Source organism: Schistocerca americana, chromosome 7 (genome assembly GCF_021461395.2).
Source record: "Schistocerca americana isolate TAMUIC-IGC-003095 chromosome 7, iqSchAmer2.1, whole genome shotgun sequence".
Classification (NCBI taxonomy): domain Eukaryota; kingdom Metazoa; phylum Arthropoda; class Insecta; order Orthoptera; family Acrididae; genus Schistocerca; species Schistocerca americana.
In genome coordinates this window covers 44463405-44488532 of record NC_060125.1, presented here as the reverse complement: position 1 = coordinate 44488532, position 25128 = coordinate 44463405, and the positions used below count along the sequence as shown (strand labels likewise).

The 25128-nt window shown below is 47.1% G+C and overlaps 15 non-coding genes across 15 annotated transcripts; all 15 read right to left on the bottom strand.

Moving 5' to 3' along the window:
• Positions 1-505: 505 nt before the first annotated feature.
• Trnat-agu lies at positions 506-577 on the bottom strand. Its single transcript has one exon. It is a non-coding gene; the product is annotated as a tRNA-Thr (tRNA).
• A 6862-nt stretch (positions 578-7439) lies between these two features.
• Trnar-ucg lies at positions 7440-7512 on the bottom strand. Its single transcript has one exon. It is a non-coding gene; the product is annotated as a tRNA-Arg (tRNA).
• A 542-nt stretch (positions 7513-8054) lies between these two features.
• Trnat-agu lies at positions 8055-8126 on the bottom strand. Its single transcript has one exon. It is a non-coding gene; the product is annotated as a tRNA-Thr (tRNA).
• Positions 8127-8447: 321 nt separating this feature from the next.
• On the bottom strand, positions 8448-8520 carry Trnak-cuu. The gene has a single exon. It is a non-coding gene; the product is annotated as a tRNA-Lys (tRNA).
• Positions 8521-8958: 438 nt separating this feature from the next.
• Positions 8959-9031, bottom strand: Trnar-ucg. The gene has a single exon. It is a non-coding gene; the product is annotated as a tRNA-Arg (tRNA).
• A 542-nt stretch (positions 9032-9573) lies between these two features.
• On the bottom strand, positions 9574-9645 carry Trnat-agu. The gene has a single exon. It is a non-coding gene; the product is annotated as a tRNA-Thr (tRNA).
• Positions 9646-9966: 321 nt separating this feature from the next.
• On the bottom strand, positions 9967-10039 carry Trnak-cuu. Its single transcript has one exon. It is a non-coding gene; the product is annotated as a tRNA-Lys (tRNA).
• Positions 10040-10477: 438 nt separating this feature from the next.
• Trnar-ucg lies at positions 10478-10550 on the bottom strand. The gene has a single exon. It is a non-coding gene; the product is annotated as a tRNA-Arg (tRNA).
• A 542-nt stretch (positions 10551-11092) lies between these two features.
• On the bottom strand, positions 11093-11164 carry Trnat-agu. The gene has a single exon. It is a non-coding gene; the product is annotated as a tRNA-Thr (tRNA).
• A 321-nt stretch (positions 11165-11485) lies between these two features.
• Trnak-cuu lies at positions 11486-11558 on the bottom strand. Its single transcript has one exon. It is a non-coding gene; the product is annotated as a tRNA-Lys (tRNA).
• A 7111-nt stretch (positions 11559-18669) lies between these two features.
• On the bottom strand, positions 18670-18741 carry Trnat-agu. The gene has a single exon. It is a non-coding gene; the product is annotated as a tRNA-Thr (tRNA).
• Positions 18742-19062: 321 nt separating this feature from the next.
• On the bottom strand, positions 19063-19135 carry Trnak-cuu. The gene has a single exon. It is a non-coding gene; the product is annotated as a tRNA-Lys (tRNA).
• Positions 19136-19573: 438 nt separating this feature from the next.
• Trnar-ucg lies at positions 19574-19646 on the bottom strand. Its single transcript has one exon. It is a non-coding gene; the product is annotated as a tRNA-Arg (tRNA).
• Positions 19647-20189: 543 nt separating this feature from the next.
• On the bottom strand, positions 20190-20261 carry Trnat-agu. The gene has a single exon. It is a non-coding gene; the product is annotated as a tRNA-Thr (tRNA).
• A 321-nt stretch (positions 20262-20582) lies between these two features.
• On the bottom strand, positions 20583-20655 carry Trnak-cuu. The gene has a single exon. It is a non-coding gene; the product is annotated as a tRNA-Lys (tRNA).
• Positions 20656-25128: the final 4473 nt, after the last annotated feature.

Below are 25128 nucleotides of genomic sequence, written 5' to 3'. Positions count from 1 at the left end.
CATTTTCGCCATTTGTACGCTTGCCGGAATGAATTTCCCATCTTTGACGCAATTCTCCATCTCCAATTTCAGTACTAAAAAGGCGACGCTACTTCTTGCTGTGTCCCATCGCAAGTTACATTCAAGCCCTTATGACGCTGATCAAACAAGAGGTTGCAAATCAGCTTCAATCGCTTACTGCCATCTCAGTCGGTATCAGAAGGTACCTCACCCTATGTCATACAATGGCGAGTTGCCGCTATTACCAAAGCGGCGGCGGCGCCGACGACAACCGCGAGGGTCTCTACCAGGGGTAGAAAATACATCACAAGAACTAAGTATTTCACGTCGGCATTCTCCGGAGACTGCCAAAAGCAGCAGTTTCTGGTGCCTACTTTAATAGCACCATTCGCACTATTCATTTGCGAGAGCACTTCTTTAATACCGCACCCATTCATAATTTTTTTTATCCTTGACCGCTTTTTTCGAAAGGGCTACGGTAGAAGGGGCTTTTACAAAATTCATTTGCCCCCTGTGAGGATCGAACTCACGACCTCTGGTTTACTAGACCAGCGCTCTGCCACTGAGCTAAGGAGACGCCGCCTAGCGCACTTTTCGGGTACTTTATTCTTATGGACTAGTGAATCGGAGCCCTTCAGCTGGAAACGCACCGCATTAGCGACCATTATTTGTATTTAGTTAGCACAGCTGCTGCTTTCTTACACATCTCACACGTTATCGATGTACGCCTAAAACTCCAAAACAACACATTTAATTCATTTCAGAGTTACTTTCAGCTTGAAAAACCATTCCTCTGATATTCATACGAAGCTAGGCATCGTCGTAACCCGTTACGTTCATTACGCAAGGCTCACGAGAGGGGCGCAGGTTGCATCCGCGTAGACACAAAATTTGGCGCCGCCCAGCGTGGGGCTCGAACCCACGACCCTGAGATTAAGAGTCTCATGCTCTACCGACTTTTTTTTTTTTTTTTTTTTTTTTTTTTTTTTTTTTTTTTAATTTAGGCCTCCCATCTCCCCATACAGCCCATCCATTCGCTCACCTTTTTTGCCTTCGTCGGCTAGCTTCGATGCTATACTCTTGTGATGCTATTTCACTGTGGATATTCTGAAATGTATAGTTGTTATATTTTGATTCCTTTGTGTTTGAAGTGATATTGAAAATTTTTTTTTTTTTTATTTTTTATTTTTTTTATTGTTGTTTTTGTTTTATTTTTGATGTTTTGTTGTTGTTTTTTTTTTGTTTGTTCTTTTTGTTTTTATTTTTGTTTCTGTTAATATTGTTTATTTGATTTTACTGCATGCGGAGTTGCAGGGTGCCGACGTCATTCAAAGCTCGTCTTCTCGAAATTTTGTTATGCCTTTGGCTTCCCCAAGCGATGGCTTGGACTAGTCTGATATATTCCATTTTTGCTGTGTGGTTTCCCAAGTCGCCTTCTCTTAGCTCCGAACGACTCAGGCGCCAAAAACTGCGCTCTGCATACGAATGTGGAAAAGAGAAATGATGAAATCCATGTTTCCGCGGAATGATTTGAAGAAGAAGGAAAGAAAAAAATGAAGAAATAAATCCTGTTTCATCTTCCCTCGTCGACGTCAAATAAATAAAGAAGCAAGTAATGTTCGCAGTTGAGTGAAACGGATACATCTTCCATGTAAGTTGGCAAACATAAAACATAAACTAAAAACCCAGTGGACACCACGTCCAAACGAATGGTCAGCTTCACCATCCATGTTGGGAGAATGTAAATCAAATTCCTGCTGAATTAACGGAGACGAAGGGCTAGGTTAAACAAGACATTTAAAACACCAAGCATGAACATTCCCAATCAGTGACTACTGCAGACACCATGAGTGTCGACTTTGTTCCTTTTCTTCTTTTTCGTTGTTTCATTGTTGTCGTTGGACATATTTGTTTTTTTTTTTATTTGTAATTTATTTATTGAGATTTTCATTTATATTGGAGAAGGTGGATATATACGTTGCCGTGGAAGAAACCTTACTGAATTCGTTTACAGGGTCGTGATTTGGAGCGCTAAGATATAATTTGCAAACTTTTGCCTATGTTTGACATCCTGCATTAGCAGTTGTGCCTGTGTGGCGAGGTATGATCTGTAGTCCAGGTATGAACGCCCCTCCTGGGCGCCAAGTAAGTAACATAGGGTGTGTCCAGCCAACCACGTCCAGGTGTTTGCCTTGGTTGTGGGGTAGTACGCGTCGTCGGGTTGGAGCACGGACGTAAGAGAGATGTGCCGTCGTGCCGTGCGGCAGATCAAAGCCATGGTCATTCTACACCATTCCCAAATAAGACTGTTCGCACCACAAACACATCTGTGTTGCAAAGTGTCGACAAGGCCGCACTCCCTACATTTGTCAGTAGCTGACAAATGTATTTTATGGAGTTTTTCGGCTGTGGGTAGAGTTTCATTAACAACTTTATACCACAGTGATCGAATACCGGTATCTAGCACTTTGTTATGTATAGTCTTCCAAATTAGATCCCAGTCTTTAGAGGGATACTTCAGTTCCATGCGGTTGACCCTGCCTGTGTCGTTCAGTAGCCGGTAGAGGTTGGCAGTGGTAAGGTCACGTAGCGGGACTCTCGATTTCATTTGGAGATAACTACTTTCCAAAAGAAACATCCTAATGTGGTTTGCTTTGAAATGCGTTTCCCGAAGGTTGATGGGGATGTGCATAGTCTGAGGCTGAAATGTGCGTATGGCCATACTCAGCGCGCTGTCAGGATATTCGTGGCAGAGCTGCAGTGTACGCCGGATCAAGAGTGCCTTACATTTGGTTTGAACATCCGTCAGGCCGAGGCCGCCTTTGTCTGGTGGGAGAGTGATGACATTGATGCCCACCTTGAAGATGTCACCCCTCCAGATGTACCAACCTACTGCCGACATAATTTTCCTCGCAACACTGTCGACCACAGGAAGTATTTGCCCGACATACCAAATTTTCGAGAGAATCATGGTATTAACGAAATGAACTCTCTGCAATAAGTCCTGTTCTCTGCCTTTATGATACTGTAAGCAGCCCCGAGACATAGCCAAAAGATGTTTCCAATTGTCTACCGTTGTTCGTAGGGGGCAACTGCTCATCTTGATACCAAGAAGTTTGAGAGTCGCACATCTTCTGTACGGCAAAGGGGCGTCTGTGCGAAATCCACTGCCTATAGGCAGGAGGCAAGTCTTTCCATAGTTTAGCTGAGAACCGGAGGCTCGCTCGTAATCGGTGATACTATTCCTAACGGCCGTGAGGTCTTGTTCCGAACGCACAATGACACCCACATCGTCGGCGTACGCAATGCATTTGAGGGTGCTGGAATACAGGTTTAAACCTGGAAGGTTACAATTCAGCATCCTTACAAGTGGCTCAATTGCGATCACGAAGAGACACATGGACATGGGACAGCCCTGTCTGATTGACCGCTGAATCGGAATCCGCCGGGTGAATTGACCATTGACGATGATCTGAGAAGTGGCCGAGGTGTACATGTTGCTGACCATTGCAGTAAAGCCGTCACCAAATCCTAAGTGGTTCATGGTGTGGAAGAGGTAGCGATGCAGGATCCGATCAAAGGCCTGACATTGATCTAAAGCCAAGATTGCTGCTTCCGGGCGTGTGATCGCAGTAAACGAAACGAGCTCCCTGTAATCGGCAAGACATTTAAAGATCGTGCGGCCCGGGACCGCTGCTGCCTGGCTGTGATGTATAATTTTTGCAAGGACATGTTTAAGTCTACCTGCTATGACGCGGGCCACAATCTTGTAGTCAGAGTTCAACAGGGAGATAGGGCGGAATTTGGCAATATCCTGATGGGGGTATTCTTTTGGGACCAAAACGATCAGGCTGTCATTGAAACCATCTGGTAACTGTTGGCCGGCGCGCAGTTCATTGCAGATGCAAACAAAACAATGTTCGAGGAGGTCCCAGAACTGCTTATAAAATTCAATCGGCAGACCATCAATGCCGGGCGATTTGTTGGCCTGAGCCCTGCTCAGTGCCTCCCGAATCTCCACCGCGGTGACATCACTGATCAACAATTGCCTGTCGTCCTCATCGAGCGTTGTCGGAAGATATGCATGCATCGCCGCGATTGCCGCATCATCGGCTGGTTGTGCTCTGTATAGTCGCTCGTAGTAGTCCGTTAGAGACTCCTTAATTTCAGCCTGGGTCGTCACAAAGGTACCGTCTTCAGTTCGTAAGCGGGTAATCAATTTTTGTCGTGCGCGGCGTTTCTCTGTCCCTAGGTGGAAGGCGGATGGTTGTTCGTCAGAAGTGCCGGCGCTATCTCGCGAACGGATTTTAACGCCTTCCATTTGCCTGCGTTTGAGGAGCGTCAACTTTGATTTGATCCGTTTAATCTGAAGAAATTGTTCCTGCGTGACATGTGCTTCAGAATACAAGTCACGGAGACAGCGAAAATAAAATTCAAAAGTCTCTTTCTGCATCCGGCTCCTGTCAGAACTATACGCCTTCAAACAACGAATAAGCCTAGGTTTTGCACAACGGCACCACCACTGCGTTACCGATGGGAATGTTGGTCGTCGACGTAAACAAATTTCCCAGGCTTCTTGTAGACGGTCTCGTAACTCCTGTTCCCTGAGAATACTGACGTTAAGTTTCCATCCTGTCCGACCACGGAAAGTTTGCTGGCGCGCCATACGAATGATACAATGGTAAGCTAAATGGTCGGAAAAATACAGGGGCCAGGTTTCCGAGGAAGATACCCGCTCTCGCAGGTTTTTCCCCACGTAGATCCTGTCGAGGCGGCTGGCCATTTGTGCAGTATGGTACGTGAAGCACCGTTGTTCCCCGTGTGTTATTTCCCACGTATCCTCCAGCTCTAATTGACGTACTGTTTCGCCGAGAGTAGCACATCCATTAAAGTTCGGCCATTGGTCCTTTGGCTTCAAAACACAATTAAAATCGCCTCCGATAACCACGTCCTCCCGGCTGCGGCGCAAAAGATATAATAAGTCAGTGGCAAAGAACTGAGCTCGTCTCGTTCTATTCTGATTCCCGGAAGGGGCATATACATTAACAAATCTAATGCCGTTGATAAGGCACGCTATACCCCTGCCATTTTCGAGTCGTTCAACGTCGGAGACGGCCACGCCCACTTCGGTTAATAGAGCGGTACCTGAAGAACTGTCTGGGGTGGTGTTTTTGAGTAATTGGTAGCCAGGAATGTCAGGCTGAAATTTATCATCGACCTCCTGCAACAGCACAATATCAGCATCGCAGCTGTATAAATAATCACGAAAGCTAGAGAGCTTCTGTACAGAAGTAATTCTATTAACGTTAATTGTAGCTAACTTATAATCCTGGTAGGATTGCATGAACTGCTAAATGTTGGCAGAAAGAGAAAAAAGCAAAGTAGATATGCAGAAGCACAGAAAATTATAACCTTTAGTAGGTATCAGATAGGTAATCATCGTCCCCCGTCGGGTGTTTTGAGGCAGGTCGTGTCGTACTGAAGCCGCCGACCGGTAATGCGGGTAAATTTCCTGGAGATGGCCCTACCACAGACAGGCTCTGGTCCATTATTACATCGTCAGTGTCATCTGCCCAATTGACCACATGAACAGCGGCCACCTCGCCAATTGAGCCCTGATCATTTTGAGATTGATGTTCGGGGGTATCCCTGAGGTCCTCACGAGGGTGCTGTTCCTCGTTCGCAGCGACCTGGCCGTCACCATCGGGGTGGGGCACGGAGACGTCCGAGACCTGTGGGGTCTCATGCAGCGGCTGTTCAGTGGGGTCGTCAAGAGAGACGTCAGGCAAGGAACGGGCAATTTGCGCCCCTTTTTCGCGCAAAGGTGGTGCGGTGTGGGCGGCATCTTTGTGGGCGATCCTCCTTTTCTTGTGTTTCTTGGGAGAAGTTTCGACTCTTTGAAGTTCTGCAGCCGACGAGGAAGAAGTGGAGTCCTGTGCAGGAGGAAGTGCATTCGGAACTGAAGTGGGATCCATATTGCTGTTAACGTGGCGACCAGTGTGAGCTTCCTGGGAGTGAGCAACCTCTTGGTGGCTGTCTAAAGACGGAACCGCCGGGATGCTACTGGCCACCGGTACTTCTGTAGTAGGAACAGCGATGCCGGCCAGACTGGAAGTGTCCATGGGCGTATCTAGATCAGTGTCCGAAGCCCTGGGATCTGTGACCACGTCAGGTTGCACCGCCGCGGCCGTGGTCGAGCGGACTGCCGCTACATACGTGAGAGGCAGTGTCGACATCCTGTTAGTTGCCGTCCTTTCGCCAGGTGGTAATTGCGTCACTCGTCGCTGCATACACTGAGCGCGAACGTGATCAGTGGCACCACAACCTGCACAAGTTCTAGGTTGACCGTCGTACATAACGATCGCCCTGTATCCACAAATAGTGAGATATGACGGGATGTGTCTCTTCAACTCTATCTTGACCTGACGAACACCGTTCCAAACAGGGACTTTGAAAGACAACCACTTTTCGGCAACATTGCTAATGACCTTACCATAGCTGTCCAAAGCAGCGTTGATGTGTTCCGCGGGTACTTCAAACGGTAGTTCGAATATTCGAACGGTGCGGACACCAAACCCTGCATGAGACACGAGAACCTCTCCAACATTCCCATCACAATGCTTAAACTTCAAACGACCACTACAAGAGTCAATGATTTGTTCACAGATTTCGGCAGATTTAAACTTTATATAGGCAGTGCTGCTAACTATCGATAAATGGACTCCAAGAATGTCATCAAAGGATCGTTTCAAAGCTTCCTCAATCCACGATTCTAATTCAAACGATTTTGGTCTTGCATAGTTTGAATCAAACACAAACTTCAAAGTATCCCGTCGTGTTAAGTGACTCATGTTGGAATCCTACACATAGTCCAAACAATAACACGTCACTGTGTACAGCAAAGGCGGCACTCACCACAACAGCCAGCAGCAGCGGCGACGTAAGCACCACACGTCCGCTCACCACGGCCGCCGAGGGCCGACTAACTGAGCTAGCCGGGCTCAACACAACGCGTTACGAGCCATACAGTATTTATGCGACCTGCGACCCTCTATGGAAGATCCTTTTGACTACAGCTTATTTCCTGCTGCCACAAATGAGCTACAATCCTATTCAATGAAAAATTGTCTCCGAAAGGCATCAAATCTACTTGAAATGATACGTGGCTATCAGCACCATTATTCAACACACATGCTCGACTGTGCGCAGACGCCTGTGGCGTAGCGCTTGGGTCCTGAGTCAGACGCAGTAGTTCCAAGAAAACTCTCCTGATCGGCACTGTGCCGAAAATTTCGCTACACAACCCCTTTGTCTTGCTTGAGCTTCAGGTAGACGCCGGTTTGCAGCCAGGAAGCGCACAGCAGCAACTTTCAACTAGTTTTGTAGTACTCAAACAACACAGTAAAACAGCATGCATCTTTTGCAGAACTGGAAAAACTCGACCGTGACAGGATTCGAACCTGCAATCTTCGGATCCGAAGTCCGACGCCTTATCCATTAGGCCACACGGTCACTGGCGCAATATGCTTCCCCACACACACCTCATTTTCGCCATTTGTACGCTTGCCGGAATGAATTTCCCATCTTTGACGCAATTCTCCATCTCCAATTTCAGTACTAAAAAGGCGACGCTACTTCTTGCTGTGTCCCATCGCAAGTTACATTCAAGCCCTTATGACGCTGATCAAACAAGAGGTTGCAAATCAGCTTCAATCGCTTACTGCCATCTCAGTCGGTTGCAGAAGGTACCTCACCCTATGTCATACAATGGCGAGTTGCCGCTATTACCAAAGCGGCGGCGGCGCCGACGACGACGACAACCGCGAGGGTCTCTACCAGGGGTAGAAAATACATCACAAGAACTAAGTATTTCACGTCGGCATTCTCCGGAGACTGCCAAAAGCAGCAGTTTCTGGTGCCTACTTTAATAGCACCATTCGCACTATTCATTTGCGAGAGCACTTCTTTAATACCGCACCCATTCATAATTTTTTTTATCCTTGACCGCTTTTTTCGAAAGGGCTACGGTAGAAGGGGCTTTTACAAAATTCATTTGCCCCCTGTGAGGATCGAACTCACGACCTCTGGTTTACTAGACCAGCGCTCTGCCACTGAGCTAAGGAGGCGCCGCCTAGCGCAATTTTCGGGTTCTGTATTCTTGTGGACTAGTGAATCGGAGCCCTTCAGCTGGAAACGCACCGCATTAGCGACCATTATTTGTATTTAGTTAGCACAGCTGCTGCTTTCTTACACATCTCACACGATATCGATGTACGCCTAAAACTTCAAAACAACACATTTAATTCATTTCAGAGTTACTTTCAGCTTCAAAAACCATTCCTCTGATATTCATACGAAGCTAGGCATCGTCGTAACCCGTTACGTTCATTACGCAAGGCTCACGAGAGGGGCGCAGGTTGCATCCGCGTAGACACAAAATTTGGCGCCGCCCAGCGTGGGGATCCAACCCACGACCCTGAGATTAAGAGTCTCATGCTCTACCGACTGAGCTAGCCGGGCTCCACACAACGCGTTACGTGCCATACAGTATTTATGCGACCTGCGACCCTCTATGGAAGATCCTTTTGACTACAGCTTATTTCCTGCTGCCACAAATGAGCTACAATCCTATTCAATGAAAAATTGTCTCCGAAAGGCATCAAATCTACTTGAAATGATACGTGGCTATCAGCACCATTATTCAACACACATGCTCGACTGTGCGCAGACGCCTGTGGCGTAGCTCTTGGGTCCTGAGTCAGACGCAGTAGTTCCAAGAAAACTCTCCTGATCGGCACTGTGCCGAAAATTTCGCTACACAACCCCTTTGTCTTGCTTGAGCTTCAGGTAGACGCCGGTTTGCAGCCAGGAAGCGCACAGCAGCAACTTTCAACTAGTTTTGTAGTACTCAAACAACACAGTAAAACAGCATGCATCTTTTGCAGAACTGGAAAAACTCGACCGTGACAGGATTCGAACCTGCAATCTTCGGATCCGAAGTCCGACGCCTTATCCATTAGGCCACACGGTCACTGGCGCAATATGCTTCCCCACACACACCTCATTTTCGCCATTTGTACGCTTGCCGGAATGAATTTCCCATCTTTGACGCAATTCTCCATCTCCAATTTCAGTACTAAAAAGGCGACGCTACTTCTTGCTGTGTCCCATCGCAAGTTACATTCAAGCCCTTATGACGCTGATCAAACAAGAGGTTGCAAATCAGCTTCAATCGCTTACTGCCATCTCAGTCGGTTGCAGAAGGTACCTCACCCTATGTCATACAATGGCGAGTTGCCGCTATTACCAAAGCGGCGGCGGCGCCGACGACGACGACAACCGCGAGGGTCTCTACCAGGGGTAGAAAATACATCACAAGAACTAAGTATTTCACGTCGGCATTCTCCGGAGACTGCCAAAAGCAGCAGTTTCTGGTGCCTACTTTAATAGCACCATTCGCACTATTCATTTGCGAGAGCACTTCTTTAATACCGCACCCATTCATAATTTTTTTTATCCTTGACCGCTTTTTTCGAAAGGGCTACGGTAGAAGGGGCTTTTACAAAATTCATTTGCCCCCTGTGAGGATCGAACTCACGACCTCTGGTTTACTAGACCAGCGCTCTGCCACTGAGCTAAGGAGGCGCCGCCTAGCGCAATTTTCGGGTTCTGTATTCTTGTGGACTAGTGAATCGGAGCCCTTCAGCTGGAAACGCACCGCATTAGCGACCATTATTTGTATTTAGTTAGCACAGCTGCTGCTTTCTTACACATCTCACACGATATCGATGTACGCCTAAAACTTCAAAACAACACATTTAATTCATTTCAGAGTTACTTTCAGCTTCAAAAACCATTCCTCTGATATTCATACGAAGCTAGGCATCGTCGTAACCCGTTACGTTCATTACGCAAGGCTCACGAGAGGGGCGCAGGTTGCATCCGCGTAGACACAAAATTTGGCGCCGCCCAGCGTGGGGATCCAACCCACGACCCTGAGATTAAGAGTCTCATGCTCTACCGACTGAGCTAGCCGGGCTCCACACAACGCGTTACGTGCCATACAGTATTTATGCGACCTGCGACCCTCTATGGAAGATCCTTTTGACTACAGCTTATTTCCTGCTGCCACAAATGAGCTACAATCCTATTCAATGAAAAATTGTCTCCGAAAGGCATCAAATCTACTTGAAATGATACGTGGCTATCAGCACCATTATTCAACACACATGCTCGACTGTGCGCAGACGCCTGTGGCGTAGCTCTTGGGTCCTGAGTCAGACGCAGTAGTTCCAAGAAAACTCTCCTGATCGGCACTGTGCCGAAAATTTCGCTACACAACCCCTTTGTCTTGCTTGAGCTTCAGGTAGACGCCGGTTTGCAGCCAGGAAGCGCACAGCAGCAACTTTCAACTAGTTTTGTAGTACTCAAACAACACAGTAAAACAGCATGCATCTTTTGCAGAACTGGAAAAACTCGACCGTGACAGGATTCGAACCTGCAATCTTCGGATCCGAAGTCCGACGCCTTATCCATTAGGCCACACGGTCACTGGCGCAATATGCTTCCCCACACACACCTCATTTTCGCCATTTGTACGCTTGCCGGAATGAATTTCCCATCTTTGACGCAATTCTCCATCTCCAATTTCAGTACTAAAAAGGCGACGCTACTTCTTGCTGTGTCCCATCGCAAGTTACATTCAAGCCCTTATGACGCTGATCAAACAAGAGGTTGCAAATCAGCTTCAATCGCTTACTGCCATCTCAGTCGGTTGCAGAAGGTACCTCACCCTATGTCATACAATGGCGAGTTGCCGCTATTACCAAAGCGGCGGCGGCGCCGACGACGACGACAACCGCGAGGGTCTCTACCAGGGGTAGAAAATACATCACAAGAACTAAGTATTTCACGTCGGCATTCTCCGGAGACTGCCAAAAGCAGCAGTTTCTGGTGCCTACTTTAATAGCACCATTCGCACTATTCATTTGCGAGAGCACTTCTTTAATACCGCACCCATTCATAATTTTTTTTATCCTTGACCGCTTTTTTCGAAAGGGCTACGGTAGAAGGGGCTTTTACAAAATTCATTTGCCCCCTGTGAGGATCGAACACACGACCTCTGGTTTACTAGACCAGCGCTCTGCCACTGAGCTAAGGAGGCGCCGCCTAGCGCAATTTTCGGGTACTGTATTCTTGTGGACTAGTGAATCGGAGCCCTTCAGCTGGAAACGCACCGCATTAGCGACCATTATTTGTATTTAGTTAGCACAGCTGCTGCTTTCTTACACATCTCACACGATATCGATGTACGCCTAAAACTTCAAAACAACACATTTAATTCATTTCAGAGTTACTTTCAGCTTCAAAAACCATTCCTCTGATATTCATACGAAGCTAGGCATCGTCGTAACCCGTTACGTTCATTACGCAAGGCTCACGAGAGGGGCGCAGGTTGCATCCGCGTAGACACAAAATTTGGCGCCGCCCAGCGTGGGGCTCGAACCCACGACCCTGAGATTAAGAGTCTCATGCTCTACCGACTGAGCTAGCCGGGCTCCACACAACGCGTTACGTGCCATACAGTATTTATGCGACCTGCGACCCTCTATGGAAGATCCTTTTGACTACAGCTTATTTCCTGCTGCCACAAATGAGCTACAATCCTATTCAATGAAAAATTGTCTCCGAAAGGCATCAAATCTACTTGAAATGATACGTGGCTATCAGCACCATTATTCAACACACATGCTCGACTGTGCGCAGACGCCTGTGGCGTAGCTCTTGGGTCCTGAGTCAGACGCAGTAGTTCCAAGAAAACTCTCCTGATCGGCACTGTGCCGAAAATTTCGCTACACAACCCCTTTGTCTTGCTTGAGCTTCAGGTAGACGCCGGTTTGCAGCCAGGAAGCGCACAGCAGCAACTTTCAACTAGTTTTGTAGTACTCAAACAACACAGTAAAACAGCATGCATCTTTTGCAGAACTGGAAAAACTCGACCGTGACAGGATTCGAACCTGCAATCTTCGGATCCGAAGTCCGACGCCTTATCCATTTTTTTTTTTTTTTTTTTTTTTTACGGGCCTCCCAACTCCCCTTATAGCCCGGCCTTGCGCTCTCCATAATTGCCGTCGTTGGCGAGCTTCTGTGGCTGTACAATTAGTTGATGTAGCTCCCCCGATGACAATGAACGTGGGTGTTCCCCCGGTGATCCAGATATTCCTGCGTAAGAGCAAGTAGTTCCTCTGGATGGTCCAATACGTGGAAACATACATGCGAAATGAAAAATGAATAAATTCCTCCAAAGTAATGCAACGGAATGTATTGGTATGCAGCGAACAGCACACATACGGGGGAAAAAAAAGGGAAAAGAGAAAAAAGAAAAAACATCCCTAGAAAAACTAGTAAAAACAAGAACCTTAACTTCAAATTTAAAGTAATTCGACCCGTGCGGCATGGAAAGCCGTACCTGGAATGCACCACATCAACCAACTTGAAACTGAAAACGCCGATTGACCACCTCGGTCATTTCCACACAGCAGTAAAAAAAAGCAAATTTAAAGACACAACGAGAGCACATAAAAAAAGGAACAATTGGTAAAAGTATGCCCCATGTGAGGCTCGAACTCACAACCCCGGCATTGCTCACGGCTACTGCCTTATAAGGACCGTGCGCCAACCAATTGCGCCACTTTTTTTTTTTTTTTTTTTTTTTTTTTTTTTTTTTTTTTTTTTTTTTTTAAACGAAACCCGTAACCTTCTATGAAAATAAATTGGAATGGTGAAAAAGACAACGAAAAGACTTCGCCCTTGGGCATAGTAGAAGTGCTGCTCGAAGAATAAACGTAACATAAACACAGCTTCGTATCTCACTCAATGAAAGTTCCTGTAGCCAGTGTCCAGCGAGTCAGTGAAAGCCGCAGTGTGAGGGGGAGTCCGGACGCGACACAGAAGCAGTGGGGCCTCTTCGCGGCACCACTGGTGTCCCGCGGCCCGGCCTCACCCCTTCACACTCAGTTGACCTATCCGATACCCATGCGATGAAACGCTATTTTAAGCATATTGCCGAAGAGTTTCCCATGATTCGGGTACGTACATGTTTTGGCGAATTCGATATCCATAAACATCTTGAATTCCAAATAATTGTCACCGCCAAAATTATTAAAGACGTAGCTGGAATAGGTACCCAGCAACCACAAAACTGCATTGTTTTTCGTCTGCGGATAAAAATGCACATCAGGACGAGACAGTAGTGCTGACGAAACATTGGCGGTTGTAGTCCTGGTAATAAGAGCTATTTTTTGTCGAAGCCAAACCCAGTTCTGGAGACGGTCCCCGCAGGTGTAACGGTGGATAACTGTATCCGTCAGTTGGCAGCGACGACAGAGAGGGGTGTCACTGAGCCCGATTTTATGTAACCTCTCGTTCGTGCTAACCACATCATTGATGGCTTTGTACCAGGCAGTGCGAGCATCGGAACTGAGGACACGGGAACTGACATTGCGCCATACAATATCCCAGTTCATGCCACCGAGCTTCGTTGCCAAAGGATTCGTTCCTTCGTGTTGTCTCCAGTCCGCTATTATGGCTTGTGCAGTTAAACGTTGAGAGTTTATGACCTCTTTACCGATGTAGCTCCGTGAAAGGTAATAATCTCTGATATGTTTTAGCCGATAACTGATTGGCTGAATATTCAGCGGTGGGTCAAGACCTTGCGGCCTGACGGCAGTGAATAATTGCGCTGTAATGCCAGAAGGATCATTGTTAATTATAGCGGTCGTCCTTGTAACATAGAGAGCCATCGCTTTCACCTTGATATCTACTAATCCCATCCCTCCATTCTGGGGGTGGAGTGTCGCAGTTTTGGCAGACACGCGAAAAATTTCCCCTCTCCAAATAAAATTGGTCACCTTCGACATAATTTGCTTAGCAATGACTGCAGGCAGTGGCAGGAGCTGCGCCGTGTAGAAGGCTTTGGATAAAATACAGGAGTTGACCAGATGAATCCGATCAAATTGATTGAGGCTTCTGTGGGAATTGTCAATGAGAGCACCGTTAAGTTTACGCACTATTTCCCTCCAGTTTGCCGCCGCCATCTTTAAAGAGGACGCCGTCAATATGATGCCGAGAGCCTTGTGGACGCTGACTTCCTGAGCGTAGCCAACTCGCAAATGCTGGAGGCCACAGAGGTTAAGAAATTTACTTTTCTTGTCATTCAATTTAGCCCCCGACGCCAAACAGTATTGCTGGAGGTGAGCCGCTAAAGTGGTGACGTCATTCTCATTGCGGACAACCACACCCACATCGTCGGCATAGGCGCCTACGACAGTTTTTTCTCCTGAAAGTGTTAGCCCTGTGAGTTTCGCCTGCAGTTGGAGTAACAGAGGTTCGAGTGAAAGAACAAAAAGTAACATGGACAAAGGGCTGCCTTGTGGAATCCCTCTGTTGATTTGAATCGGTTGGGTTAGTTGCGAGTTGACAGAAAGCCTTGCGTTGATCCCCAGTGCCATGTTTGTGATCATGTCAATCGCGTTCTGCAAGAAACCGAATCTTTTCATGGTTTCAAGGAGGTACTCGTGAGCGACGAGGTCAAAGGCTTTAAAAAAGTCCAGAAAGATCAGCCCACACTTCACGTTACTGGCGTTCGTTAACGCAATGATATCCCGGTAAAAAGCTGCCGTTTGCAATACAGTTCTCCCGAAGGCACATGTCTGCTGACGTCCAATGAATTTAGCAGTGAGGGGCATCATTCGCGTGTTGATTGCACGGGCGACTATTTTATAATCGGAGTTTAACAATGAAATGGGGCGGAAGTTGGCGATATTTTTGGCACCTCTGCCTTTAGGGATAAGCACAATTGTGCATTCCTTAAAGGCAAGTGGTATAGGCTTCCCTTGAAAAACTTCGTTCACTAATTGGGTGATTTTGTCCCCGATGATGTGCCAATACCTCCTGTAAAATTCAATGGGTAATCCGTCAGGACCAGGGGACTTCTTGATCGGCGAGTGGCAGACAATCTCCAAAACATCTTTATTACTAAATGCTAATGAAATTGTGTCATTGTCTTCTCTAGTTATAGGAGAGGAAATGGCACTAAACAGTTCGTCATAGCAGCCGTCATGAGTAGCCGCTGACGTGTAGGTGTCAACAAAATAGTCGTGTAGTGCCTTGATAATCTCTCGCTGGGTGTCGACAGTCGTGCCATCACCGAGTTTCAGGGCCTCAATAAAATTCCTCCTTCTGTTCTTAGCATGTTTGACAAGGTGGTATAGAGCGGCTGTTTCATCGTCCCTGACCGACTTCACTTTAGATTTGATCTTAAGACCTTCCAGTTGCATCCTCTTAAGATTGATTAATTTCGCCTTTATTTTTCGAATGTCGTCTATTCTGGTGTGCGCGGCGTCGGCTCTATCACAGAGGTCGCGTAAGATAGTGTAGTAGAACTCCATCGTCTTCTTTATCGCGGCTGCTCTTTCAATACCGAAGAATATAACAACTTTTCGCAGTTTGGGTTTGGCATGCTGAGTCCACCACGCTATGGTGCTACGAAAGTTTGCGGTAGTGCGCAAGCACTGCTCCCAAGCGCGTCGCACCGCCGCCTCTAGGTCAGCATCCGTTAATAAGGAGACGTTCAAGTTCCATTGATTTTTATACCAACGCGTTGGTTGTGGCAGCAAATTCAGGCACGCAACGACACCACTGTGATCAGAGAAGCTGGAGGGTATTGTTTCAATTTGTAACAAGACATTCTCTAAAACGTCGGAAACATAAATCCTGTCAATTCTGCTGCAGGAATTCGCGACGATGTGTGTGAATCGTACCAAGGTCGGGTACCTAATTTCCCACGCGTCTTTCAGTTTGAGGTCGGTCACGAGACGCTTTAATTCAGGCGAATAATTAAAATTCGGGGACTGATCTTTCTGGGATAAAACACAATTAAAATCACCTCCAATGATAACACGTTCGGGATTTTTCCGTAACAAATAGATGATTTGTTCCTTAAAAAAGTTTGCTCGTTCCGCCCTATAGGTACTGCCAGAAGGCGCGTACAAGTTAATGATGGTGACGCCAAAAACGGTGACACCCACACCTCTACCGGAATCTAACTTGTCAACCTGAGTGGCGGGAATGCCTTCTCTAAGTAAGATGGCAGTCCCCACGTTCGAGTCGGGGGAAAAATTTGTAATAGCAACAAAACCAGGAAGAGTTAAGTGTGGCATGGCCACCTCCTGCAAAAGAGCGATATCTGTTCCCGACTCATAGAGATATTGTTTTAAGGCACTCAGTTTCACCTCCGACCGGATTTTATTAATATTTAATGTCGTGATCGTATAGGCCTGCGACATTATGACAGTACGTGGAAGAGGCGGAAGGAGCAAATATCTTTAAAGGGCAACATCTTCATGCCATTCCATATTTGTGGCCGGGAAATTCGTGTCTGTGACGTCACTGAGTTGTATTCGTGCGTCTTTGTTCTTACTCTTTTTACGCACAGCATTTACATTAGGTTGCACTCGGATCCTGGGGCGGACACTGTGGAGCACCTCTGCAGCTGGCGGCGTGGGAGGGTCGTGGGTGATGTCAAGCTGCTCTCCCGGCACATCCCGCGAAGGGATGGCACGCGGCGACACCGCCGGCGAGCGAGCAGCTGAACTATCACTCGCACTATCAGCCTGTTTGGCAACATTCTCTGCCCGCAGCCGTTTGTTGTCACCGACAGACCCGGACAGCTGTGTTTGTATTATTTCCTGGAGTTGTTGACATTCCCCTTGTTGTGAGTCCTGAACCGAAGCGGCTGCCACGTGATGTGTAGCGTATGCGCTCAGAGATGTTTGTATACCACCATCACAGGCCTCTGTGTGTGTACTTCCTGCAGGAATGTGAGCCACACGTACAGGTTGGTCGGCCTGAGTTGGCTGTAGCGGAAGTTCTAAGGCACTAGCCAGCGGCAACTGCTTAACTTCCACGGAAGTATCGGCACTTGAAATGGTGGGAGGAGAAGCGTCCACAATAGCCTCACCGATCGGAGCTTTCGCTTCCGAGCCGGATTCCCGATCGTCCTTTTTCGCGGTCTCATGCGCACTAGAGGTGTCGGTATCAGAGGCACTACTGTCACAAGTTCTGCGCCTCTTATTGGTCGCGGCATCGAGTTTTGCAGGGGGCAACGCACCTTTGTCTCTCCGAACCAGAACCGGAAACTCATCAGAACGAATTTCTTGTTGCTGTTCCGAAGGCATTTCAGAATTAGGGAGCCCAATCTCCGTCATCGGCTTGGCTGCCACTACATCCGCCAAAGTAAGCCTTTTACGCTGCTGGAGGGAATTCTTTAACACAAACATGCGCCTGGGGCAGTCTTGACGCAAGTGACCACTCTCATTACAGATATGACAGGTCGGTGTTTGGCCAATATAAGTAACGTGAGCCTTGTAGTCACAAACAAGTATATGGGATGGAATATTCTGCTTGACATGCATTTCTACAGATCGAACGCCACTGTAACATTGCAACCTATGTTGACTTGACCACCGTTCGAGTCGAATCTGTTTAACGTCACCGAATTTGGACAGTACCTCCTTTAGATAACAATTTTCTACCTCAGGGGGTAAGTTGAAAATACGCACGTTCGTGTAGTCTACATCGGCATTGGAAATGAGCACTGTACTTACAGAGTCGTCCCGGTGTCGGAAAATAGCACTTCCTCCGTGCCTCGTCATGATCTACTCCAGTAATACAGGATTCAGTAATTTAACAAAGAAACAATACTGCTCGGTATCATAATAGGCGGTGTGCACTTGGTCAGATGTAATCCCAATAACATCAACGATCCAGTCATGTATCTCCAGTGAACTCGGTTGCACAGATCGGGTGGACTTGTCGAAATCAAAACGGAGTGTACACTTTCGCGGAAATAACCTGGACATTGCAGCAGATAGCGAGCGGTAAACCCGCTACAATAAGAACGCAACAAAAATACAAATGGAAAACGATATAAACTGCAGAATAACACAACACTAGCAAACAGTAATATGAGTGGAAAACACGCCTTGTGAACACGCGGTGGAGCGGAGCACTGACACGCCCGACCAGCACGGTGTCGCAAGCGCGACATCCATTAGGCCACACGGTCACTGGCGCAATATGCTTCCCCACACACACCTCATTTTCGCCATTTGTACGCTTGCCGGAATGAATTTCCCATCTTTGACGCAATTCTCCATCTCCAATTTCAGTACTAAAAAGGCGACGCTACTTCTTGCTGTGTCCCATCGCAAGTTACATTCAAGCCCTTATGACGCTGATCAAACAAGAGGTTGCAAATCAGCTTCAATCGCTTACTGCCATCTCAGTCGGTTGCAGAAGGTACCTCACCCTATGTCATACAATGGCGAGTTGCCGCTATTACCAAAGCGGCGGCGGCGCCGACGACGACGACAACCGCGAGGGTCTCTACCAGGGGTAGAAAATACATCACAAGAACTAAGTATTTCACGTCGGCATTCTCCGGAGACTGCCAAAAGCAGCAGTTTCTGGTGCCTACTTTAATAGCACCATTCGCACTATTCATTTGCGAGAGCACTTCTTTAATACCGCACCCATTCATAATTTTTTTTATCCTTGACCGCTTTTTTCGAAAGGGCTACGGTAGAAGGGGCTTTTACAAAATTCATTTGCCCCCTGTGAGGATCGAACTCACGACCTCTGGTTTACTACACCAGCGCTCTGCCACTGAGCTAAGGAGGCGCCGCCTAGCGCAATTTTCGGGTACTGTATTCTTGTGGACTAGTGAATCGGAGCCCTTCAGCTGGAAACGCACCGCATTAGCGACCATTATTTGTATTTAGTTAGCACAGCTGCTGCTTTCTTACACATCTCACACGATATCGATGTACGCCTAAAACTTCAAAACAACACATTTAATTCATTTCAGAGTTACTTTCAGCTTCAAAAACCATTCCTCTGATATTCATACGAAGCTAGGCATCGTCGTAACCCGTTACGTTCATTACGCAAGGCTCACGAGAGGGGCGCAGGTTGCATCCGCGTAGACACAAAATTTGGCGCCGCCCAGCGTGGGGCTCGAACCCACGACCCTGAGATTAAGAGTCTCATGCTCTACCGACTGAGCTAGCCGGGCTCCACACAACGCGTTACGAGCCATACAGTATTTATGCGACCTGCGACCCTCTATGGAAGATCCTTTTGACTACAGCTTATTTCCTGCTGCCACAAATGAGCTACAATCCTATTCAATGAAAAATTGTCTCCGAAAGGCATCAAATCTACTTGAAATGATACGTGGCTATCAGCACCATTATTCAACACACATGCTCGACTGTGCGCAGACGCCTGTGGCGTAGCTCTTGGGTCCTGAGTCAGACGCAGTAGTTCCAAGAAAACTCTCCTGATCGGCACTGTGCCGAAAATTTCGCTACACAACCCCTTTGTCTTGCTTGAGCTTCAGGTAGACGCCGGTTTGCAGCCAGGAAGCGCACAGCAGCAACTTTCAACTAGTTTTGTAGTACTCAAACAACACAGTAAAACAGCATGCATCTTTTGCAGAACTGGAAAAACTCGACCGTGACAGGATTCGAACCTGCAATCTTCGGATCCGAAGTCCGACGCCTTATCCATTAGGCCACACGGTCACTGGCGCAGTATGCTTCCCCACACACACCTCATTTTCGCCATTTGCACGCTTGCCGGAATGAATTTCCCATCTTTGACGCAATTCTCCATCTCCAATTTCAGTACTAAAAAGGCGACGCTACTTCTTGCTGTGTCCCATCGCAAGTTACATTCAAGCCCTTATGACGCTGATCAAACAAGAGGTTGCAAATCAGCTTCAATCGCTTACTGCCATCTCAGTCGGTTGCAGAAGGTACCTCACCCTATGTCATACAATGGCGAGTTGCCGCTATTACCAAAGCGGCGGCGGCGCCGACGACGACGACAACCGCGAGGGTCTCTACCAGGGGTAGAAAATACATCACAAGAACTAAGTATTTCACGTCGGCATTCTCCGGAGACTGCCAAAAGCAGCAGTTTCTGGTGCCTACTTTAATAGCACCATTCGCACTATTCATTTGCGAGAGCACTTCTTTAATACCGCACCCATTCATAATTTTTTTTTATCCTTGACCGCTTTTTTCGAAAGGGCTACGGTAGAAGGGGCTTTTACAAAATTCATTTGCCCCCTGTGAGGATCGAACTCACGACCTCTGGTTTACTACACCAGCGCTCTGCCACTGAGCTAAGGAGGCGCCGCCTAGCGCAATTTTCGGGTACTGTATTCTTGTGGACTAGTGAATCGGAGCCCTTCAGCTGGAAACGCACCGCATTAGCGACCATTATTTGTATTTAGTTAGCACAGCTGCTGCTTTCTTACACATCTCACACGATATCGATGTACGCCTAAAACTTCAAAACAACACATTTAATTCATTTCAGAGTTACTTTCAGCTTCAAAAACCATTCCTCTGATATTCATACGAAGCTAGGCATCGTCGTAACCTGTTACGTTCATTACGCAAGGCTCACGAGAGGGGCGCAGGTTGCATCCGCGTAGACACAAAATTTGGCGCCGCCCAGCGTGGGGCTCGAACCCACGACCCTGAGATTAAGAGTCTCATGCTCTACCGACTGAGCTAGCCGGGCTCCACACAACGCGTTACGAGCCATACAGTATTTATGCGACCTGCGACCCTCTATGGAAGATCCTTTTGACTACAGCTTATTTCCTGCTGCCACAAATGAGCTACAATCCTATTCAATGAAAAATTGTCTCCGAAAGGCGTCAAATCTACTTGAAATGATACGTGGCTATCAGCACCATTATTCAACACACATGCTCGACTGTGCGCAGACGCCTGTGGCGTAGCTCTTGGGTCCTGAGTCAGACGCAGTAGTTCCAAGAAAACTCTCCTGATCGGCACTGTGCCGAAAATTTCGCTACACAACCCCTTTGTCTTGCTTGAGCTTCAGGTAGACGCCGGTTTGCAGCCAGGAAGCGCACAGCAGCAACTTTCAACTAGTTTTGTAGTACTCAAACAACACAGTAAAACAGCATGCATCTTTTGCAGAACTGGAAAAACTCGACCGTGACAGGATTCGAACCTGCAATCTTCGGATCCGAAGTCCGACGCCTTATCCATTTTTTTTTTTTTTTTTTTTTTTTTTTTTTTTTTTTTTTTTTTTTTTTTTTTTTTTTTGGGGCCTCCCATCTCCCCATACAGCCCATCCATTCGCTCACCTTTTTTGCCTTCTTCGGCTAGCTTCGATGCTATACTCGTGTGATGCTATTTCACTGTGGATATTCTGAAATGTATAGTTGTTATATTTTGATTCCTTTGTGTTTGAAGTGATATTGAAATTTTTTTTTTTATTGTTGTTTTTGTTTTATTTTTGTTGTTTTTTTTGTTCTTTTTGTTTTTATTTTTTTTCTGTTAATATTGTTTATTTGATTTTACTGCATGCGGAGTTGCAGGGTGCCGACGTCATTCAAAGCTCGTCTTCTCGAAAGTTTGTTATGCCTTTGGCTTCCCCAAGCGATGGCTTGGACTAGTCTGATATATTCCATTTTTGCTGTTTGGTTTCCCAAGTCGCCTTCTCTTAGCTCCGAACGACTCAGGCGCCAAAAACTGCGCCCTGCATACGAGTGTGGAAAAGAGAAATGATGAAATCCATGTTGCCGCGGAATGATTTGAAGAAGAAGGAAAGAAAAAAACGAAGAAATAAATCCTGTTTCATCTTCCCTCGTCGACGTCAAATAAATAAAGAAGCAAGTAATGTTCGCAGTTGAGTGAAACGGATACATCTTCCATGTAAATTTGCAAACATAAAACATAAACGAAAAACCCAGTGGACACCACGTCCAAACGAATGGTCAGCTTCACCATCCATGTTGGGAGAATGTAAATCAAATTCCTGCTGAATTAACGGAGACGAAGGGCTAGGTTAAACAAGACATTTAAAACACCAAGCATGAACATTCCCAATCAGTGACTACTGCAGACACCATGAGTGTCGACTTTGTTCCTGTTCTTCTTTTTCGTTGTTTCATTGTTGTCGTTGGACATATTTGTTTTTTTTATTTGTAATTTATTTATTGAGATTTTCATTTATATTTGAGAAGGTGGATATATACGTGGCCGTGGAAGAAACCTTACTGAATTCGTTTACAGGGTCGTGATTTGGAGCGCTAAGATATAATTTGCAAACTTTTGCCTATGTTTGACATCCTGCATTAGCAGTTGTGCCTGTGTGGCGAGGTATAATCTGTAGTCCAGGTATGAACGCCCCTCCTGGGCGCCAAGCAAGTAACATAGGGTGTGTCCAGCCAACCACGTCCAGGTGTTTGCCTTGGTTGTGGGGTAGTACGCGTCGTCGGGTTGGAGCACGGACGTAAGAGAGATGTGCCGTCGTGCCGTGCGGCAGATCAAAGCCATGGTCATTCTACACCATTCCCAAATAAGACTGTTCGCACCACAAACACATCTGTGTTGCAAATTGTCGACAAGGCCGCACTCCCTACATTTGTCAGTAGCTGACAAATGTATTTTATGAAGTTTTTCGGCGGTGGGTAGAGTTTCATTAACAACTTTATACCACAGTGATCGAATACCGGTATCTAGCACGTTGTTATGTATAGTCTTCCAGATTAGAGCCCAGTCTTTAGAGGGATACTTCAGTTCCATGCGGTTGACCCTGCCTGTGTCGTTCAGTAGCCGGTAGAGGTTGGCAGTGGTAAGGGCACGTAGCGGGACTCTCGATTTCATTTGGAGATAACTACTTTCCAAAAGAAACATCCTAATGTGGTTTGCTTTGAAATGCGTTTCCCGAAGGTTGATGGGGATGTGCATAGTCTGAGGCTGAAATGTGCGTATGGCCATACTCAGCGCGCTGTCAGGATATTCGTGGCAGAGCTGCAGTGTACGCCGGATCAAGAGTGCCTTACATTTGGTTTGAACATCCGTCAGGCCGAGGCCGCCTTTGTCTGGTGGGAGAGTGATGACATTGATGCCCACCTTGAAGATGTCACCCCTCCAGATGTACCAACCTACTGCCGACATAATTTTCCTCGCAACACTGTCGACCACAGGAAGTATTTGCCCGACATACCAAATTTTCGAGAGAATCATGGTATTAACGAAATGAACTCTCTGCAATAAGTCCTGTTCTCTGCCTTTATGATACTGTAAGCAGCCCCGAGACATAGCCAAAAGATGTTTCCAATTGTCTACCGTTGTTCGTAGGGGGCAACTGCTCATCTTGATACCAAGAAGTTTGAGAGTCGCACATCTTCTGTACGGCAAAATGGCGTCTGTGCGAAATCCACTGCCTATAGGCAGGAGGCAAGTCTTTCCATAGTTTAGCTGAGAACCGGAGGCTCGCTCGTAATCGGTGATACTATTCCTAACGGCCGTGAGGTCTTGTTCCGAACGCACAATGACACCCACATCGTCGGCGTACGCAATGCATTTGAGGGTGCTGGAATACAGGTTTAAACCTGGAAGGTTACAATTCAGCATCCTTACAAGTGGCTCAATTGCGATCACGAAGAGACACATGGACATGGGACAGCCCTGTCTGATTGACCGCTGAATCGGAATCCGCCGGGTGAATTGACCATTGACGATGATCTGAGAAGTGGCCGAGGTGTACATGTTGCTGACCATTGCAGTAAAGCCGTCACCAAATCCTAAGTGGTTCATGGTGTGGAAGAGGTAGCGATGCAGGATCCGATCAAAGGCCTGACATTGATCTAAAGCCAAGATTGCTGCTTCCGGGCGTGTGATCGCAGTAAACGAAACGAGCTCCCTGTAATCGGCAAGACATTTAAAGATCGTGCGGCCCGGGACCGCTGCTGCCTGGCTGTGATGTATAATTTTTGCAAGGACATGTTTAAGTCTACCTGCTATGACGCGGGCCACAATCTTTTAGTCAGAGTTCAACAGGGAGATAGGGCGGAATTTGGCAATATCCTGATGGGGGTATTCTTTTGGGACCAAAACGATCAGGCTGTCATTGAAACCATCTGGTAACTGTTGGCCGGCGCGCAGTTCATTGCAGATGCAAACAAAACAATGTTCGAGGAGGTCCCAGAACTGCTTATAAAATTCAATCGGCAGACCATCAATGCCGGGCGATTTGTTGGCCTGAGCCCTGCTCAGTGCCTCCCGAATCTCCACCGCGGTGACATCACTGATCAACAATTGCCTGTCGTCCTCATCGAGCGTTGTCGGAAGATATGCATGCATCGCCGCGATTGCCGCATCATCGGCTGGTTGTGCTCTGTATAGTCGCTCGTAGTAGGCCGTTAGAGACTCCTTAATTTCAGCCTGGGTCGTCACAAAGGTACCGTCTTCAGTTCGTAAGCGGGTAATCAATTTTTGTCGTGCGCGGCGTTTCTCTGTCCCTAGGTGGAAGGCGGATGGTTGTTCGTCAGAAGTGCCGGCGCTATCTCGCGAACGGATTTTAACGCCTTCCATTTGCCTGCGTTTGAGGAGCGTCAACTTTGATTTGATCCGTTTAATCTGAAGAAATTGTTCCTGCGTGACATGTGCTTCAGAATACAAGTCACGGAGACAGCGAAAATAAAATTCAAAAGTCTCTTTCTGCATCCGGCTCCTGTCAGAACTATACGCCTTCAAACAACGAATAAGCCTAGGTTTTGCACAACGGCACCACCACTGCGTTACCGATGGGAATGTTGGTCGTCGACGTAAACAAGTTTCCCAGGCTTCTTGTAGACGGTCTCGTAACTCCTGTTCCCTGAGAATACTGACGTTAAGTTTCCATCCTGTCCGACCACGGAAAGTTTGCTGGCGCGCCATACGAATGATACAATGGTAAGCTAAATGGTCGGAAAAATACAGTGGCCACTTTTCCGAGGAAGATACCCGCTCTCGCAGGTTTTTCCCCACGTAGATCCTGTCGAGGCGGCTGGCCATTTGTGCCGTATGGTACGTGAAGCACCGTTGTTCCCCGTGTGTTATTTCCCACGTATCCTCCAGCTCTAATTGACGTACTGTTTCGCCGAGAGTAGCACATCCATTAAAGTTCGGCCATTGGTCCTTTGGCTTCAAAACACAATTAAAATCGCCTCCGATAACCACGTCCTCCCGGCTG